This window comes from Mauremys reevesii, linkage group 2 (genome assembly GCF_016161935.1).
Source record: "Mauremys reevesii isolate NIE-2019 linkage group 2, ASM1616193v1, whole genome shotgun sequence".
NCBI classification, from domain to species: Eukaryota; Metazoa; Chordata; order Testudines; family Geoemydidae; genus Mauremys; species Mauremys reevesii.
In genome coordinates, this window is record NC_052624.1 from 280,627,638 (window position 1) to 280,647,684 (window position 20,047).

At 45.2% G+C, this 20,047-nt stretch overlaps 1 protein-coding gene across 22 annotated transcripts in view; it reads right to left on the reverse strand.

Annotated features, from left to right (window-relative positions):
• Nucleotides 1–20,047, reverse strand: part of TSNARE1 (t-SNARE domain containing 1) — a 667,577-nt gene that overhangs the window by 526,599 nt on the left and 120,931 nt on the right. Inside the window, exon 1 of one of the 22 annotated variants that reach the window (XM_039525395.1) lies at nucleotides 13,796–13,907. The exons of 20 other annotated variants lie outside the window; for them this stretch is intronic. The gene's annotated coding sequence lies outside the window, so the exon portion shown is untranslated. One more of the 22 variants, XM_039525394.1, reaches the window with a different exon arrangement.

Here is a 20,047-nt window from a genome sequence, read left to right on the forward strand (position 1 = left end):
AAGACACATTTCTCTGTGTTTCCTAGAAAAGGATCTGTCTCTTCTTCAGCTGCAGAACTCTGCCAGCTAACAACTGGGACTTTTCCTTAATCACTGAGGACACCTCTCCTGCCCCTGTGTGAGAGGGCATGTTGCCTTCTGCTGGAAAGGAGCTAGTCTCAGCCCGTCCCACACTTGGAAGCACCCTGCTTCCCTGGGTTACAGAGTTACCACTGAGGATTCCTGTTTCTCAGATTCCCTGCCCCTTTTCTGGGCTCTCCTCTGGGACACATTTCTCTCTGCTCCCTAGAGCCAGGTCTATCTCTGGTTCAGCTGCAACCTGCTGACAGCTAACAACCTGGACAGTTCTCTCCCTGGCAGGCGTTACACCCCCATCCCCTCCTGATGTGGTGTTGCCTCCAACTGCGGTGCAGGAGTTGTTCTCAACCACTCTCCCACCTGGAAGCATGTGGCTTCCCTCGCTGCAGAAGAATCAAGGAGACTCTCTCTCATTATCTCAGCAGTTCCTGAGACCGTACCCTTTCCCTCGGGGGTCCCAGCATAAAACTCCTTTCTGCTGCAGGTAAATACTTTAACCTGAGCTACATGGAAAAAAACATTACCCAGGAGCAGGTGGAATAGGAGGTGCTCCATTACCCCCACACAAACCACTTTCCAAACCTTCCCACACCACATGGATTTTATCTAGTGGTATGAGGAATCTGCTTTCGCCCACCCCCACAATCTCTGCCATTTGGCCAGGTAACATACTAGCCTTTGGGACCACACTCTGCTTAACCAGAGAGATCTGGGCCCCTGTATTCCTCTCCCCTAAGTATTCCCTGCCATCAATTTGGACAGCCTTAATGTGCTTCATATCTGGTTCTGCAGAAGTTAACCTCACAAAACCAATATGACAGGTCTCAATTGCTTGGGGGGGTTTCTGTGTTGAGGACAGCAGAACTAACATGAGCTTCTGTTTGCCTGCTTCCTCCTAGCAGGGCATTTATTCCTCAGGTGGTCAATGGAATTACACTGATAGCACCTTTTGAGCTCTTCTACTTTTACAGGAGATTTTGGATGAGAGTTAGAGGAATGTTTTTGGGTAAGAGAATGTTTAGGCTCCCAACCCCCTTCTCTCTTCCCAGGGGCAAAATGAGATCCTCCCTTCCCACCAGTTTTAAACCCCTCTTCTATGACCTGCCCTCAATAGACGCCTGATTCTGTTTGAAGGCATCAGCTAAAAAAGCCATCTCATCCGCAGACCACAGCTTGGGACCCAGTGAGCTAACCTGAGCTCAGCAGAACCCTGTCCAAGCTGTGCCTTCTGTCAGCAGGATTTTCCAATGCAGTGTCCACTTCTCTTGCCACCTCACCCATGTACTGTTCCCTTCTTCCCTGGCTTCCCCAGACCTTTCAGCTGCCCTTGCTGGGTTCAAGGCTCCTCATAACTTAGCTCCCACCTCTTTTCACCGTCTCAACCACTGCTTGGTCTCCAGCCCAACTGTGCGCACTCCTCCCACTCTCATGGATATCTCTGGAGCTCCCACCCTGACCCAGCCTACCATGTCCTCTCCTCCTTCAATTACTATTTATTTGTTTTCCGCCTAGAGACTCCAATCAAGACCCAGCGCTGGTCAGCAGCAGAAGCAGGAACAGAATCCACATGGCCGAAGTCCAGGGTCCTTGCCACTAAATCACACTTACAAATCCCTTCTACTACGAGGCCAACGTCAGTTGTCCTTCCCACTTTCCCACAAGAAACGAACGAGAGAGATGGCATGAGAAAAAGGTAAGAAAGCCAGACAAAAGACAGGGAATCTCTAGCAGCTTACTTAGAGAAGGGATAGCTCAGCGGTTTGAGCATTGGCCTTCTAAACCAAGGGTTGTGAGCTCAATCCTTGAGGGGACCATTTAGGGAACTAGGGTAAAAATCTGTCTGGGAATTGGTCCTGCTTTGAGCAGGGGGTTGGACTAGATGACCTCCTGAGGTCTCTTCCAACCCTGATATTCTATGAACGGTGTCCCACTAGGAACTGTCCTGACGGGATCGTCTGGAGAACCCAACACATTTTTTCCATCTAATATCTGAGTTTGTGAATATAAAACATCCAGCTATTCACAGTTGAATGCAAGCTACTGCTGAGCAGCCAAGTTTGCCTGCAGTCCTGCTGCCTCAACCAGCATCTAGCCCACTGCTTCACCAAGTGCTTTGAGCCCGAAAAGTACAATAGAAAACCACCGTCTAATTCCATTCACAGTGTTACCAACTCTCATGATTTTGTCACGAGTCTCATGATAATGATCGGTTTCCTTAAAGCTCCAGTGCCTGGAGTCAAGTGGGTGTGTGATGATTTCAGCCTTTATTCTTCAAGACAAAGCAAGTTTCTAGCCCTCGTGGCTGTAGATAAAGCTTTAAAATGTGACCCCAGTGCACCCTAAATGCTCAAAAAGTGGAAGGCAAATAAAGAGAACCCCAAATCTATTATTTTTACATCACCTCATGATTTTAAAGTCAGTCTCATGATTTTTGGTGAGGCTGACTCATGATTTTTGAACATTTGGGGCTGGCAAGACTGTATTTCTTGCTGGCCCCCCAGAAGCAGGGTGCAGCATTAAAGGGGACACAAAGAGAGGGGCCTGGAGTTCTGATTCCCCAGAGGGACTCTACTGCAGAGGGGAGGGAAGAGCAGCCTCAGCTCCCAGATCCAGAGGGGCATGAGTGAAAACAAGTCGGGGCTGAGTGTGCGGCCTGCTCCCCGCACAGTGCTGGGCCATAACAGGTGGCTACGGAGGGGGAGGCAGCAAGGAATGTACCCACAAACGGGGCACTTTTGGAAAGGCCTACCAGCTGCCAGCCCAAGCCGCTCGCAGCCCTGCCACGTGGCACCAGCTTGCCAGTGTGGGTGGAGCTCACGTGACCCAGGCCACTCTGTGCCTGCAGGTTTGGCAGCATTGTCTGAACCAGCCCTGGCAGGGAGCTTGTCAGCTCCAGAGGAAAGCAGGTGGAAGAGCCCCTCAGAGGGCATGGGAGGAGGTGAGTGGCAGGTCAGTGCAGGGTAGGAGAAGGAGATGGGAAAGGGCTGAGCTTTGCCAGCTGATCTATGCCCTGCCTCTCAGCCCCGCAAACCCTTACTCTGACCTGACTTCTTCCTGCATCATAAACAAAACTGTCCCACGCATTTACCCCTTTCCCTGAACCCGCATCTAGTCTAGACGCGATAAATTGACTCCCGAGCCCTCTCCCATCGACTCCTGTACTCCAGCGCCACGAGAGGCGCAGGCGGAGTCGATGGGGGAGCGGCAGCAGTCAACTCACCGCGGTGAAGACACCACGGTAAGTCGAACTAAGTACGTCGACTTCAGCTACGTTATTCACGTAGCTGAAGTTGCGTAACTTAATCAATCCCCACCTGCTAGTGTAGAGCAGGGCTATGTCTTTATACCTCACCTGTCACCACAGTTTCCTATAGAGAATGGCAGCATGGCTGAGAGATCTGCCCATGCAAATGGATGACAGAGACTCCTCTGTTATAATACTGGCTCTGCCACCAACTCCCTCGGTGGCCATGGGCAAGTCATTGTCCCTCACTGTACTCCGTTCATCTCTCAAATAAGGAGATACTTACCTGCCCTGCAAGGGTTAATTAAACACGGACAGTGCTTTGAAAAGTAGAGCAGAACATAGGGATAATAATGCTTAGTGCTAACACCTGTCCTAAATGACTACATCAAATATATCAGCTGAAGTAGCCTCAGAGTAGAGAGCATTTCAAGCTCAAGTTCAGACAGAATTTGACTATATGTTTTAAAAGAGTCACTTGTGGGAAAGGTCAGCCATGGCCTCTACAGGTGGTTCCACTCCATTTGTATTGTTAAAAAAAATCAGTCAGGCTTTAACAAATCCACCTAAGTGAACCTTGACTCTACTCCCATCCCGACTCCCTCTGCTCATACTAGATAGTCTCTTTGGCCACCCACACGTTCGTGTTACTGTCAGTGCAAGTGCCTTCTCCTCTGCATCTCTCCTCAGAGCTAAACACCCAAATGCTCCATCTAATTGCAAATCTCAGCAGAAAGCATCGTGTTCCTCCCTTGCCTCTTCATTTCTAGCTCCCTCTATTATCATTTAACGCTGGGTTCCATTTTTAAATAAAAGTCACCATACAGGATGGAGGCCTTATACCAGAAGAAAGCCAGCGGAAGCTGAAGATGCTCAACACCTCACATGTCCGGGCCCTTACTCTAGATCTGGTGTTCAGGAGTGTTTTTGCAAAGAGCAGCCCTTTAACCCCCCCTCATCGGCATGTTCCTACTGCCCTGGTTCTGATAATTGCCACTACAAAGCAAACTTATGTGAGTCACCATGTGCTCTGTTTAATTCAGGCCATTCACAGGGTCTGGAGAGAGTTCATTTTCCTTAGTCTTATTATCCTTCCTCTGCCACTCAAGAGCTTTAAAGATGTAGCATCTGGTTTACAGGAGTGTTCTGTGCACTAAAAAGGGAAGGACAGCGGAAGAAAAATATTTACAAACCAAGGAGGCAAAACATAAAGCTTACAATTACTTGACATGACATATGGTAAATAAGAGACAGAAAAAGGCTTCTAAGGTTTGTACAAGGCCTGGATTTGTCCTTCCACACTTTCCAAGGATCAACAATGCATGTTCCACGCAGTTGCCATCTCCCATAGAAACAGCCCACCTCCCCCACGTTAACATTTCATAATTTTTCAATCAGAAATGACATTTTAGAACTGAACTTTTTTCAACAACTTCCTGCTCTCCTAACACAGAGACAAGAATAATACGAAATCTCTGTCTTAAACATAACAATCAATATCATCGGGGGAGGGAATTCTATTGATTGAGCCATTTAACCAAGGTATTTAAACCCTGATGCAGAATATAAGTGCTATGCATTAGCTATTTAAAAGCACCTAATTCTAGCTTTATAGCTTTTTCCTTTCTCCCTACTTCAGCTCAATTCAAAAATCACATTGCACTGAAATATTTTTTACTCTTTATGTCACCAGGGATAACAATATCCAGTGGCCGGAAGCTGAAGTCAGCAAAGATCAGAAGGGAAATCGGATGCACGTTTTTAACACTGAAGAAAATTAACAACTGCAAACATTCACCAACGGATGTGGTAGATTCTCCATCACTTGTGGTCTTTAAACCAAGATTGGATGTCTTTCTAAATGATCTGCTGTAGCTCACCCAAAAATTAGGGGCTCGATGATGGACTGCTTGTTGACATTTTAAGGTCTGTGTTCTGCAAGAAATCAGAGTACAGGAACACTATTGTTCCTTCTGGTTTTAGCAATCTATGAAAAAATGTACATGTGATAAGTAAAGTGAGAGAAAGATACACACAGACTACAGGGATTCTACAAACCCCCAAGAACATTCTCCTCCTTACTCACGTGACTCTGATTAAGTAGGGCACATGAGTTTTCACTACAGCTGGGTGAAATATTTGCAACCAAGCCTGAAAACATGTGGTCTAATGAAAATCCTGTAGTTCATCCTAGATTTGTTAACGTTTTCACTGAGATTCTGTACCTCAAAGTAGCACCCTGGAATCCCCATATTCACCTCTGTCGTATAATTATGATGTGTTTTGTACAAAGCATACCCTGTGAGGAATCATTTTAAAAGTCTTGATCTGTTCAACACTAATATCCTGTTGGATTGTATGTGAAGTTATGAAGTATTGTTATATGTGACTGAAATATGTTGTGAGGTTGGGAACACCCAGGGCATACAACAAAAGGGTAGCAGACAGGACTTAATGGCTCATCAACACCCAATCCACTATCCCAGAGACTTCTCAGAGAAAGCATGTACACTATGGACTAACACAGGATGTTTCTAGTCTGCTGGAAAAAAAGTATAGAAGAGGGAGAGTGACTTCATCACTTCAGGGCCGCCCAGAGGATTCCAGGGGCCCGGGGTCTTCGGCGGCGGGGGGCCCTTCCATTCCGGGACCCGTCGCCGAAGTGCCCCGAAGACCCGCGGCGGGGCCCCCCGCCGCCGAATTACCGCCAAAGCGGGACCCGCTGCCGAAGCGCAGCCAGGTCTTCGGCGGTAATTCGGCGGAGGGGGGCCCCCACCGCGGGTCTTCGGGGCACTTCGGCGGCGGGTCCCGGAAGGGAAGGGCCTCCCGCCGCCGAATTACCGCCGAAGACCGGGCTGCGCTTCGGCGGCGGGTCCGTCTTCGGCGGTAATTCGCCAGTGGGGGGTCCTTCTGCCCCAGAGCGGAAGGACCCCCCGCCGGCGAAGACCGGGAGCGAAGAAGCTCCTGCGCCCGGCCCCGCAAGAGTTTTCCGGGGCCCCCGGAGCGAGTGAGGGACCCCGCTCCAGGGGCCCTGAAATCTCTCGTGGGGGCCCCTGTGGGGCTCGGGGCCTGAGGCAAATTGCCCCTCTTGCCCCCCCCTCTGGGCAGCCCTGCATCACTTTGCCTCTTCCCCGCTCCTCCCCTCTACCTCATCTCAAGACCTGGAAAATCATCTGGAAGAAAAAAAACTTTGAACTGGGGAGTTTGGTCCCAGGCTGGAATATGGTTCAGTCTGTGTATTGAGGCACTGGAAGCTGCTTGTACCATCTGTTAGGATGAGACGTGTCTTGATTCAAATCTTGCTTAGTCTATTTAAATTAGAATTTTGACTGCAAATGTATTTTTGTTTCTTATGTAACCAACTCTAATCTCTCTGCCTGCTACTTATAATCACTTAAAATCTCTCTTTCCGTAGTTAATAAAGCTGTTTTATATTTCACCTAAAACTCTGTGTTTTGGGAGAAGTGCTTGGGGGAACTCCGCTCAGACTACAAAGGCAAGTGTATGTCCATTTCGCACTGAGGGAGTGGCGAGCTACCTAATGAACTTTCACTGGCCAAGGGAGTCTTGAGCACTGAGTTCTGGGGTGCAAAGCTTGGAGCTGGGGGGAACTGGCTGGAGCCTCTCTAGTGATGGTTCATGAGTGGCTGGGAGAGCATCCATGTAACCAAGTTGAGTGTGTTCCTACCTGTGGGTGGCTGTGTAAGTGCAGTGCCTGTCAGAGGCTTGTAGCTTGACATGAGCATCAGAGTGGGAGGGACAGCCAAGGCTGGTGGGTTTGGAGGATTCAGCAGTCCCACAGTCCAAGTTGCACCCCAGGGACCCCATCACGGGTTCACAAACCTTTCCTACAAACTGGGGCTCAGTTCGGAGCCAACCTGGGCCAGTTTATTTTTTGTACCACAGTGGCCATGGGCACCCATCAGGGCCCAGTGATGCTAGGCATCAAGCAGAAACAAAACAAAGACAGAGCTTGCTATGTGCACATCAGGCAACAGGGGGATACAGAGGGACTCGTCCTAACCATGAAAAATTCACAACAGTTTAGTGGTGGAAAAAAAGCTGAAATAGTGATTTCAGATGAGATTTGTTTTCTGAGATTGTAACAAATCTATGATCACCTAGGATTTCACCATGGGCATAGTTACTCAGCACTTCACTGCTGCAATCAGGATAAAGAGAATTCCAATTCACCTGTTTCAAAAGCGGAGCTAATAAGATTATCACTGTTTACCTGTAAGCAGTATAGAGTCTTGGAAACACAGCAGACTAGTTCTGGGTCTGTTCAGTGGAGAGCAGCGTTATGCGCCCATGAGCACGTGCACAAACATACACAAGTCCATCACATTATTTTAAAAAGTCCTTCACTATTTCACAACCACCACTTCAGATTATTAAAAACTGACATGATTTTTAAAACGTAATCAGCTTTTTATTCTACTGATATGCTGATGGTTTGCACTGGCACCTCATTTACCTTGGACAGTGGAATTAGAGTGGTGAATTATAGTGGAGAATCCACCACTTCCCTTGGTAGTTTGCTCCAACGGTTAATCACCCTCACTGTTAAAAATGTGTGCCACATTTCTAATTTGAATTTGTCTGGTTTCAGCTTCCAGTCACTGGCGCTTATTAGGGCTTTCTTCTCTAGATTTAAGAGCACTTTAGTGCTGAATGTTTTCTCTCCACAAAGGTATATACACTGTAATCAAATCACCTCTCAGTCTTCTTTTTGATAAGCTAAACAGATTAAACTCTTGAATATTCTCACGGAAAGCGTTCTTCACAGCCCTCAAGTTTTGTGGCTCATTTCTGAACCCACTCCAATTTTTCGATAATCTTTTTAAAATGCAGGCACCAGAACTGGATGCAGTATTCCAGTATCGGTCTCATCACCGCTGAATACAGAGGGAAAATAACCTCCTTCCTCTGACTCACTACCCCCATTTATGCATCCCAGGATCACATCCGCACTTTTTGCCACGGCATTGCACTATGATTCCTAAATCCTCTTTAGAGTCCTGCTTTCCACAGTACAGCCCCCCCCCCCATTCTGAAGGGACGGCCACGTTCCTTGTTCCTACTCTGCATTTAGCTATATTAAAATGCATTTTGCTTGAATGTGCCTAGTTTAACAAGTGATCTAGATCAATCTGTATGACTGCCCTGCCCTCATCATTATTTATGACCACACTGCCAATCTTTGTGTCATCTGCAAATTTTATCCACAGTGATTTACTTCCAGATCACTGATAAAGATGTTGAATACCATCAGGCCTAGTACCAATCCCTGCAGAACCCCACTAGAAACACCCCCATTCAATGAGGATTCCGCACTGATGACTACTTTTTGAGTTCCATCAATTAGCCTGTCCTTAACCCACTTAACATGTGCTTTAATGATAGCGGATAGTACTCATTTTTTAATCAGAACATTGTGTGGTATTAAGTCAAGCACATTACCAAGTCTAAATATGCCTTTTTCGACCAAATTTGTAATCTCAAAGAATGAAATAAGGCTTGTTTGAAAAAAACTATTTTCCATAAAACCATGTTAACAGGCATTAACTTTATTTCTATCCTTTAATTCTTGAATCTCAGATCAACTTTTCCATTTTTTTGACAGGACTGATGGCAGGCTAAGTTACCTGGGCCACCCTACTTATCTTTTTGAATATTGGCATAACATTTACACTCTTTCAGTCTTCTGGAATTTCCTTGGTATTCCAAGATTTAAAAATTACATCAGTGATATAGAGATCTCCTCGGCCAACTCTTTTAGGGCTCTCTCGTACAAGTTATCCAGGACTGCTGAGTGAGAGATGTTCATCCCTGGTAGATGTTATTTAACATTTTCCTTGGTTACTAATAGACTAGAAAGTACTTCACCATCCACATGTGATACAAATACAACATCTGACTTCTTTCCAAATAGACAACAGAAATATTTATTGACCATTTTTGCCTTTTCTGATTCATTATGAACAACTTTACCATCTCCATCTAATAATGGGTCTATGCCATTGCTAGGATTTCTTTTGTTCATAATATAGTTAAAAATTCCTTTTATTTATCCTTAGCCCAGCCAGCCATGGATTTTTCCCTAATGTGTTTACCATCCCTTATCAATTTTCTGTGATTCATATCATCTAATTTATATCAATAGCTATTTCCCTTTTCCATTTGTTATATATTATCTTTTTACTTCTAATTACTGCCTTTGCTTTGCCACTGAACCAGGATGCAGAGTAGCAGCCGTGTTAGTCTGTATCCGCAAAAAGAACAGGAGTACTTGTGGTACCTTAGAGACTAAGGGTACGGCTATACTACCCGCTGGATCGGGGGGTAGTAATCGATCTATTGGGGATCAATTTATCACGTCTCGTCTAGACGCGATAAATCAATCCACAAATCGACACCCGCACTCCACTTCGGCAGGAGGAGTAAGCAGTGTCGACAGGGGAGCCGCGGCAGTCGACTCGCTGCCGTGAGGTTGGCCAGGTAAGTCGAACTAAGATACTTCGACTTCAGCTACGTGAATAGCGCAGCTGAAGTTGCATATCTTAGATCAATTCCCTCCCCCCTGCTCCCCACAGTGTAGACCAGCCCTAACAAATGTATTTGAGCATAAGCTTTCGTGGGCTACAGTCCGCTTCATCAGATACATGCAGTGGAAAATATAGTAGGAAGATACACACACACACACACACACACACACACACACACACAGAACATGAAACAATGGGTGTTACCATACACCCTATAAGGAGAGTGATCAGGTAAGGTGAGCTATTATCAGCAGGAGAGAAAAAAACTTTTTGTAGTGGTAATCAAAATGGTCCATTTGCAGCAGTTGACAAGAAGTTGTGAGGAACAGCGGGGGGTGGAGAATAAACATGGGGAAATAGTTTTCCTTTGTGTAATGACCCATCCACTCCCAATCTTTATTCAAGCCTAATTTAATGGTGTCCTGTTTGCAAATTAATTCCAATTCAGCAGTCTCTCATTGGAGTCTGTTTCTGCTGTTTTTTTGTTGTAATATTGCGACTTTTAGGTCTGTGATCAAGTGACCGGGGAGATTGAACCATGATGGGTGTTTAAGCCACAGCTGCCCTCTTTCTTGACTGTGGAATTGTGGCTTTCTTGGCCATCTAATAAACTCTCCTTAAAGAGCTCACAATTTTCATTTGCATTTTTCTGTCTAATTTTTTCCTGCCAGTCAACTTTCCTCAGAATTTTCCTCTGCGTTGGGAAATCAGCCCTTTTGAAGCACCAAGCATACACATGGCTCACTGGGACTATCTTCTCTTTGCTCATATCAAATGTGATCAGGTCATGATCGTTGGTCCCTCTACAACTTCCAGCCCAGAGATCAATTCATCTTTACCTGTCATAATGAGGTTCAAGATAAGAGTACCTCATGGTGGGTGAAAAATCTTGTGTGTCAGAAAATCATCCATTTTTTTAGAAATTCTAAATAATAAAAGTTTTACTACTGCCTGCATGAGACCTCCAGCATATGTCTCCCAAACTGAAGTCCTACAAAACACAGTTTTTCTTTCCACGCATTACAGAGAGGTGCGTAAGGAGTAACTCAGCCTGGTCTTTCGGTTGATTACGCAGGTCTATAACACAGCCCCGCCAGTACCTCCTCCTTGGGTTTAGTTAGCACACTAGTCTGTAGGATCATGGGTGGCATGTATCAAAGGCTAGGGGAGGCTGTCTCTCCTCAAACAGCCCTGTGTGGTCCCGCCCACGCTCCGCCCCCAGGCTCCCTCCTGCTTCTCACTGGCGCTCTGGGGCTCTTCCCCTGTGGCTGGAGCCACGGGCTGGGGCTGGGACCAGCCTGCAGCCAGGAACTCTGGGTGGCTGGAGCCAGTGCTTGTGCCACCCGCCCACCCAGCGTTCTGGGGCGGGGGACGGTGGGCACTGCCCACCCAGCACTCTGAGGCTTCGGGGGCCCACGTCGCCCACCCAGCACTCCAGAGTGCTTGAGCAGCTGGGGGCGGGATTGGCGGCCATGGGGGCGGCGGCTTTGCGCTCTGGTGGGGGAAGGGAGGCGGGAGGGGCAGGGCCTCAGGTAGGAAGGGGAGGGCTGGGCCAGTGGCTAGCCTCCCCAAGCCCATGGTTCACCCTCTGCCTATGTGTATGATTTCAAGATCCTGTTCTCCTGAGTTATCAGTGACTTTAAAACAAGTAACAGTGTCTTTAATGGAGAGTGTCGACACCTCACACACACACACCCTTCTTTATCAACTGTATCCTTCCTACACAGGTAATAACTAGCGATTCTGACATTCCAATTATGCAAATCATCCCACCAGGCTTCAGTAACACTAATTAGATCAAATTTTGGCTCATGCATGAGCCTTTCCCATTCCACTTGCTTGTTACACTCCGTTCTTCTGCACTAGCACAATGTGACAGAGGGATATTTAAATTTCAAAAAAATCTTAATTCATTTTAATTTAAATTCATGAAGATGCTTCTATTCATAATTAACTTTGTGAATTAGTAGGTTTCTATCCTATGACATGCCTGGAAAGAGAACGAAAGAAAAGAGAAACACTCCTCTAAGTTGTGTGTTTTAACGGGCGGCCTCTTAACAAGATCTTGGGCATTAGGAACAAGCCCAAATCTAGAACATGTGGGCTAAAAGGTGCTCCAGGATCAAATAATTAGGCTCTCAATCTGCCACCATAATCAACCCATGCTAAACTACAGCTGAGTACTTAGTCTACTCTTGCTGAAGATACAGAAAGGTATCAGTAACATGCCATTCTACAAAACACATCAACAGACTGACCAGGAATTGCTGTCCAGGAGAAAACAGACAACACAGCAGGTAGAAATTCAATGGAAAGACCCATACAACCCGCTACTTGTTCCTTGGGACTTTCAGTCAGGAAGCATTAAAGGATCCCCAGGTGCATTTTTCCTCCTCCCTCAGAAAGGACACGAGCCCTAGGGTCCTGGCCAAATTCCCACTTGGATAGTACCATTCAGCCTCCCTAAAATTCCCACTCTGGAAAATTTCCTATGTGAAACTGTTAGACAGTGTTTCTGTATGCTGTTAAATAGGTACTATCCCCCACCCCAGAAGGGGCTGCATTTCAGCACTGGTCAAAGTATTTACTGTATATGTAACAAACCAAATTCTGCTTTCAAATACACTCATATAACCCCAACCAACTTCAGAACAGAAGATGCTGTAGAAATGTCCTCTAACTTTTATTTTTATTAGCAACTAGTCCAATTTCACGGTCTCGTAGTGTACGCACTGGGATCCCACATGGCCATCCATGGGTCCAAAATGTCAGTTTTATCATTAAAAATCATTTCCAAATGCACTTTCCACAGTTTACTCACAGCAAAGAGTGGCTTTCAGTTCGTTTCAATGAGCAGAACAGGTTCAACCTTTCCCATAAACTCCTGCATCCTTTCTACATTATTCCTACTCTGAATGGCTGTTTCTTCCCATTGACAAACAAGAACAGAATGTGTTGGGTTTCATTTTTATGCCTTTCAACAGGGTGAAAATGCTGTCTATGTATTTCATTCCAGAGGAAAAGTTTGAAGAACCAACAACTTGCCATAATTAAGGTTAGAAACATCAATTAAAAGTAACTCCAATTTATGATATTTTGTTTCTGCCAAGGACAAAACTGCTGTCTGTGTATGTAATGGAAGAATTACAGATCCAGCCAGATGGAGAGTGCCATATAAATATAAATGATTTATGATTGAGGATTTTATTCAGTTCAAGTGAACATACTGCAGCAGAATGGAAAGATCCCTTAACGGTACGGTCTATACAATGGCCTAGAAGCCAAAGATGGAAAAGATCTCATTAGGACATCAAATCCAGCCATCGGGGGCTAGTGGAGCATTGTACCATTGATCTATTCTCCATCACATTGTCAAGACCAGTTTTCAGTGTATCAAGGCTCGAGCTTCCACTTGTTACACTGCAGGCAGGAAAACAGATTTATCTGAGAACTGTTACATATCAGTTAAAAATCTGAGGACAAAAGAGAGAGGTAAGAAAGCAAGATGTGTTAGTGCTTATGTAGCTTGCCTGCTTTGGAGCAGATCCAGGAAAATGCAGAGCCCTCTCCTCGATCCCACAGACATCAATAGGAGCGTAGACACTTTTCCTTTAAACTTACCCAATGTCCTCCTTCCACTCTATCTCTCAGGATAAGCAAATGAAAGCCAGCGTGTCCAAAAAAATAATTTACTGGCATGCCCAGGTTTCCAGCCAACAGGGCTGTGTGTAGCAATTATGTGTAATTTATTTAGTCACCAATAATTAGTCCCCTAACTGTGCCTCTGAGCTGAATCTGTATTGCCTCATGCGGAGTCTCTCATAAGGCGGCATCACAGAAGAATGAAGCAGCACCGACTTTAAAGTGGATTAATCAAAAAAACCAAATAACTTTGAATATTTCACAGCCGCTACGGACAACTTACTCTTGAGCAGTTTTAGCTTAATGGCTTGAGTACTAGCAGGTTAACCATGTACTGCGGATTGTCAAGAAGGCACTTCCAGATGCTGCCAGTTGGGTTCCATCCAAGATCACAAAACAATTTAGCCTCTGTAAGTGCCCCCATCTGAGCTGTACAAGCAATCAGACTCTCTCCCTTGCTCACTCTCATCTTGGGTCATAAGGGAGGCTTCAAGCCAAAGGGAACGGGAAGGGGGAGGAGAAGCACATTCTAGCTGTGCTCTTCCTATTTCACTAATTGGTTACATTTATGGAATCACATTTCGCATTAAAAGAGCCAGTCGGCTGTAATGAGATTCTCCAGCATCCTCCCACAATTGGACAGGAGCAACAGGATGTTTTTTCTGGGGGGTTCTGAGACAGAACAAGTCTAATATATTACACATTTGAAAAGAAAAGAAAAGAAAAGAAAAGAAAAGAAAAGAAAAAAGGTTTTTGCAATACAATTGTAACTTCTAAGCCAACTTATTACTGAGCTGTCGGGGACAGGGACAAAAAGAACAGACGCTCAGAAGCACATTGCAGATTATAAAAAGGCTTCTTATTCTTCAGTGTTTGCCTAGTGCGGTTCCACTCTGAATAGCTACCATTAAGTTTGGTGTAACCAATGCTTACCTTGCTGGGCACAAGTGATGTTGGCTGGAACACTAGACAAATGACATAAGATGAGTATAGATGTTTGGCTAATACGCTAGATAGACAATTTGAAAAGAAACCATCTGAGAACATACAGAATTCCTTTGTACAGGTGAGTGTCTCAGAACATACAGCTATTTGAGCACTAACAAGCCACCCAACCCTGCTGGTTACAGAAAACTCTGGAGGGGCATCCGGTAAAACAAGAGGGACCCTATGTAAAAATAACACCATCTCACCAAACTCATCTGCTCCCTGTGTGTCACAGAGTCAGCATCACCACCTTTCCTGACCAAAACAAGATCCAACTCCCATTAGCACTGCAAAAGCCGATGCAACTACAGGGAACAGTGAGATGGGAGTCTGTTCTGCTTCACACTTCATCAAAAAACCTGTCAAGCTTGTTCTGACTGCTGAATCTTTATCACCGGTGACAACGTAAAACAGAAAAAGCAACCAGTTCTCCAGATTCCAGACCGAGTTTGCAGCTAGTTAGGGAAAAAACAAAAATAAGTTTTTTGTGTATAGTAAACTGAGCACATTGGGACGACATTGAGAGAAGAAATATTGGACCCTATGCCACAATGTCATTTGTAGAGTCACTTTTCTGATTACAACTATACTTTAAATGGCAGTTTTAAAGGTTACCGAAGTCCCCCTTTAGCCATATAGTCTTAAACGAACTTTGAAGAAAACACAAAATACATGCACAAACAACCCACTGCGAAGCCACAAGTTGAGGACAAAACTTCTGGATGAATAGTGCAAAAAGCTTTCCACAAATAAACTTGAATCTTTCAAGGGCTGGGCACTGGCTGGGCCTGCATCCTTACTGCATTTGCTTTCCATGAATATTCTAGCAAATGAGTTGACTGGCAGGAATATTTCAAGCAGTGGATTGTCAGTGATTATTGACGAATATTCTAATTCATGTATGACCTGCATTTCCAAGCAAAATGGCTTTTTTTTCAAAAACACCCCTGAGCGCTGCAAGTTTCAGCCCTGTAACGTGGCAGGGTAGATAGTTCACCAGCCCTGGGAGCCGTGCTCCCATAGCTGGGAGCTACTCCACTCGTGGGGGCGGGGGTTTCAGCACTGGGAGAGCTCTCTAGTACTGGTGCCGCGACTACACGGCCATCTAAAAGCGCTGCCGCATGACTCACGAGAAAAGCTCAGCATATGATTCCCTCTGCCGATTCCACGCACAACCACCAAATGAGAACATCCAGCAGAACGCTCACATTGTGTATCTATAGCCTATCTATCTATATATAGCCATGACATTTTAAATTTGCTAATTGATTTTAAAGGGGAAAACTAATCTTTTAAACTATTGGCAGATGAAGTTTTTTAGTGCTGTGGACTTTTTTTTTTTTTTTCCTTTGGCCTAATTTTAAAACTGCAAGTTTGCCATGGACAGACTCCAGTAGGGAGGTAAGTGCCTTTCACTTAGAAGTATTTTTCCTCCTTTTGAAAGAAAGAAGAAAAGAAAGAATGAACAAACTTACCTTACAATGTCTTTTAAACTGTCTGACCTCTAAGGCTTTGAGTACAGGATATCTGATTCTCTTATGCCTAGTATGCAGTCCCATATTGGACTTACTGCTCAAAAGCATCATTAAAATAACTATTACTGATCAAAACAGCAGCTTCATGGACAGAGCTATGGGCAAAGCATCTCTAAGAAATGCCTCCAAAAACTTCTTTGTCTTTCCTTTATGTCACCATTCATTGAGCACTCAGGGGAATTAAATCTAATTACGGGAGTTTGTAATTTATACAGACATTGTGTCCCATCCCAAACGTGACTGCAACTCTGGGATGATAAAAAGTAAATATATGTAGATTTTGGTATTTATCTATTCTAATGGAAGACTGGAGCCATACCTATATACAAATTTGTAATTCTTTAAAGCATTTTGAATCTTGAAAAAGGCACTATATGTTAATACTCGCATCCAAATAAACCATTCATTTGCTTATTATCAATGACTTTTCAATTCCTCCATATTTGGGGGTCTCGGCCATGCTTTCCTCAATGAGTGTATGTTCTAGGCACTATCGAATCATCGCTCCCTCTAAGAAGAGCAGAAATTGACCATAAAAGGAACGCAGTGATCAGCACTATCATTTGACTGGAAAATTAAGCAGATTGCGTCTCCGGAATATATTTGGAGCCAAACTTTCACATTTAGCCATGTGCAATGGCATGCATCCATTTGTATGCACTCAAGGCCTCATCCAAAGCCTACTGAAGTCAATGGGTTATTCTTGTTATTTATTATTTGTACTTCCATAGCACCTAGTTGCCCTCAACCAAACTCAAGATTTATCAGAGCTGCGTACTTTCAATACTACTTCATAGTGCAGAATGCTGGGGAAATGAGAAAGTATGACATGTCCAAACTGTCTTCATTCCATACAACCTGCCTCAGAAATATCCTCCGTATCTTTTGGCCTGGAACAATCTCAAACCAAGATCTATTGACACAGTGCAGCCAAGAGGATCTGAACACCATCATTGCCAGGAAGCACTGGAGATGGATTGGCCATGTGCTTCGGATGGAAACTGATTCCATAACCAGAGTAGCAATCAGATGGACACCTGAAGGCAAGCAAAAATGAGGCTGCCTGAAAACATGGTGAAGAGCTGTGGAAGCCGAGCTGAAAAACCTGGGGCACCGCTGAGGAATCGCTGAAAGACTTGCCAGAAACAGACGGGAGTGGAGGAGATTCATTGCTGCCCTAAACACCAGAGATGTAATGGGAATAGGATGATGATGTTGATAATAGCCCTCGACATGGACCACGACCGCTGATGCTTGCCAGAAGTACCTAGGGTTGTGAAGCACTTTGCTACCACCTGGGAGCCTTGTATGTCCCGGGTGGGGTCAGCTCCCCAACTCCACCACCCACAGGCAACACAAGCACTCCCCTCTGGGCCTGGAGGTCCCACTATCTACAGGTTAGCTATAGGCACAATCCAATCCTCACACCTTCTGAGTATCTCCCTAGACTGTCCAGCCCTGTTCCACTGGACTCTTGCCACATTCACGGATTCTCTGCATCTCAAGAAACAGGGCTTACCAGTTTCACCTCAGACCACCACTGCACTGAACACACAACACCAATACGTTTACAGTGAAACCACACACACGTTTATCTAACAAAGAACAGAGATTCAAGTAACAGCAAGTAGAAGTACTGGAAACAAATGGTCACATAGGAAACAAAATCGTAACACGCATTATATAGACCAGCCCTGACAGGTGTTTGTCCAACCTGCTCTTAAAAAATCCCCAATGATGGAGATTCCCCCACCTCCCCAGGCAATTTATTCCAGTGCTTAACCACTCTGACAGTTAGGAAGTTTGTCCTAATGTCCAACCTAAACCTCCCTTGCTGCAATTTAAGCTCATTGCTTCTTGTCCTATCCTCAAAGGTTAAGAAGAACAATTTTTCTCCCTCCTCCTTGTAACAACCTTTTATGTACTTGAAAGCTGTTACCACGTCCCTCTCAGTCTTCGCTTCTCCACACTAAACAAACCCAGTTTTTTCAATCTTCCCTCATCGGTCATGTTTTCTAGACCTTTCGTCATTTTTGATGCTCTTCTCTGGACTGTCTCCAATTTGTCCACATCTTTCCTGAAATCTGGCGCCCAGAACTGGATACAATACTGAGGCCTAATCAGCGTGGAGTAGAGCGGAAGAATTATTTCTCGTGTCTTGCTTACAACTCCTGCTAATACATCCCAGAATGATGTTTGCTTTTTTTGCAACAGCGTTACACGGTTGACTCATATTTAGCTTGTGGTCCACTATGACCCCCAGATCCCTTTCTGCTAAAGATAAGCTTCTCTAGACAGGAGATTAACCTTTTAGTTAAATTTAGTCGCTATAAAGTGTGTTATGGTTTTGTTTTATATGTAACCAGTTGTTTCCAATATTATTACTTAACATTACTTGACTCTCTAGTCTTTGATAATAAACTTATTCTCGTTTTCACTATATTTCAGTGCCGTGGTGGTCATGTGTGAATCTTACAAGCTGATATTTACTGTTAGTTTTAGAACAGCAGGTCTGGTAATTCTGAGTGTCCAGTGAATAAAGGGCTGGACACTGGAGGCAACGCTCCAAATATCCGCTGGTCAGCGTGTGCCCATCGGTGCCCGTACAAAGAGAGCGAGGCCTGCAGAGGCCTTGGAGGTCTTCCACTGCCAGCGGCTGGCAGATTCAGGGAGGCAGAGCAGGGACAGACAAGATTTGCTCACGCTAAGGGCAGCTGGGTACCAGGGCATCCCAGGAACATTTCCCAGGTGTGGTTACCTGCTTGAACTCCTAAGAACATAATTTTAACATAGACACATAGCTCCTTAAATAGTATCCACACACTCATTTTGCAATGGTTCTGGCAACCAGTGGGGACTGGCTCCCAGTAGACCCCTCACATGCCACCCTTCAGGGAACTATTACACATACACCCAACTCAGGGGCTGCCTGTCAAATCCTACGCAAGCCCTGTCCTCTGCCAGCTGGCATCAAGAGGTGCCTGGGTCACTGTGCTACGCACTGTTCAGACGCTGCACAAAATGACAATCCCCGTCCCAAGCAGTTTACAATCTAAGTATGAGACAAGAGATGGATACACACAAACAGGGGAGTACAGGAAAACAATGAGACGGTATTGGTCAGCATGATAGGCAGTGGTCTCTGCATAGCAATAACCTAACCGTTGTCATGTTTTTTGCAGGTGTCATGGCAAAGGAGAGCTTGGAGGTCTCCTTCAATTAATTTCAAATAGTTCAGGATCAGGTCCTGAGCGTGAGTACACCCAGAGCTGGCATTTGTTGCAAGCACATGGCCAATTAGGCACTTAATTGAACACAGACATATAAACATACCTTATTTGCATGCACGTGCACACACACAATGTGTGCGCACCTAAATGAGCCATGCAACCACATGCACACAAGTGCAACTTTGTAGACAATTTTGTTGGGTATTCTAGCCAGCTACTTCAACAATCCCATACACACTTCCATGCAGCTACTCTCACAAGTATACTCAATGGGCCAAGGACATCAGATGATCACAAAATCCCTCTCTGCCCCTTGGCATGGCATTGCACAAGTGGGTGTGCTGCAGACGGGTCCGGCTACATGTGCAGCGGCCAATCTTGGCCCCTGTCTGACACACAACATTGCAGTAGTCGGACCATGAGCCTGACAGCTCCCACTTCCTTATCTGAGATCTTGAGCGTCCGACTTAAAACAGATTCTTGCTTTTAACCCTTTTCCCCATTCTCAGCTCCAGCCCTGACCGACATGACACTCCAGCCACAGCAAAAGACACCCTACAGTGCAGGCATGAAAATATGAGGATGGGTAAAACTAATGCCAGGTCAGGAATGGCTGCCCATGGGCTGATGAATATAAGTCCATTAAATACAAAAGACAGAGACAGCATCGAGTTTTTGCTGGGCTGTCAAACAAAACTAGTATCATGATGAGCTCACTGAGGAAGGGAATTTCAGGACAGGCAGGGAACAATCCAGGTGGATTCTGCTAGGGTCAGATCCTCA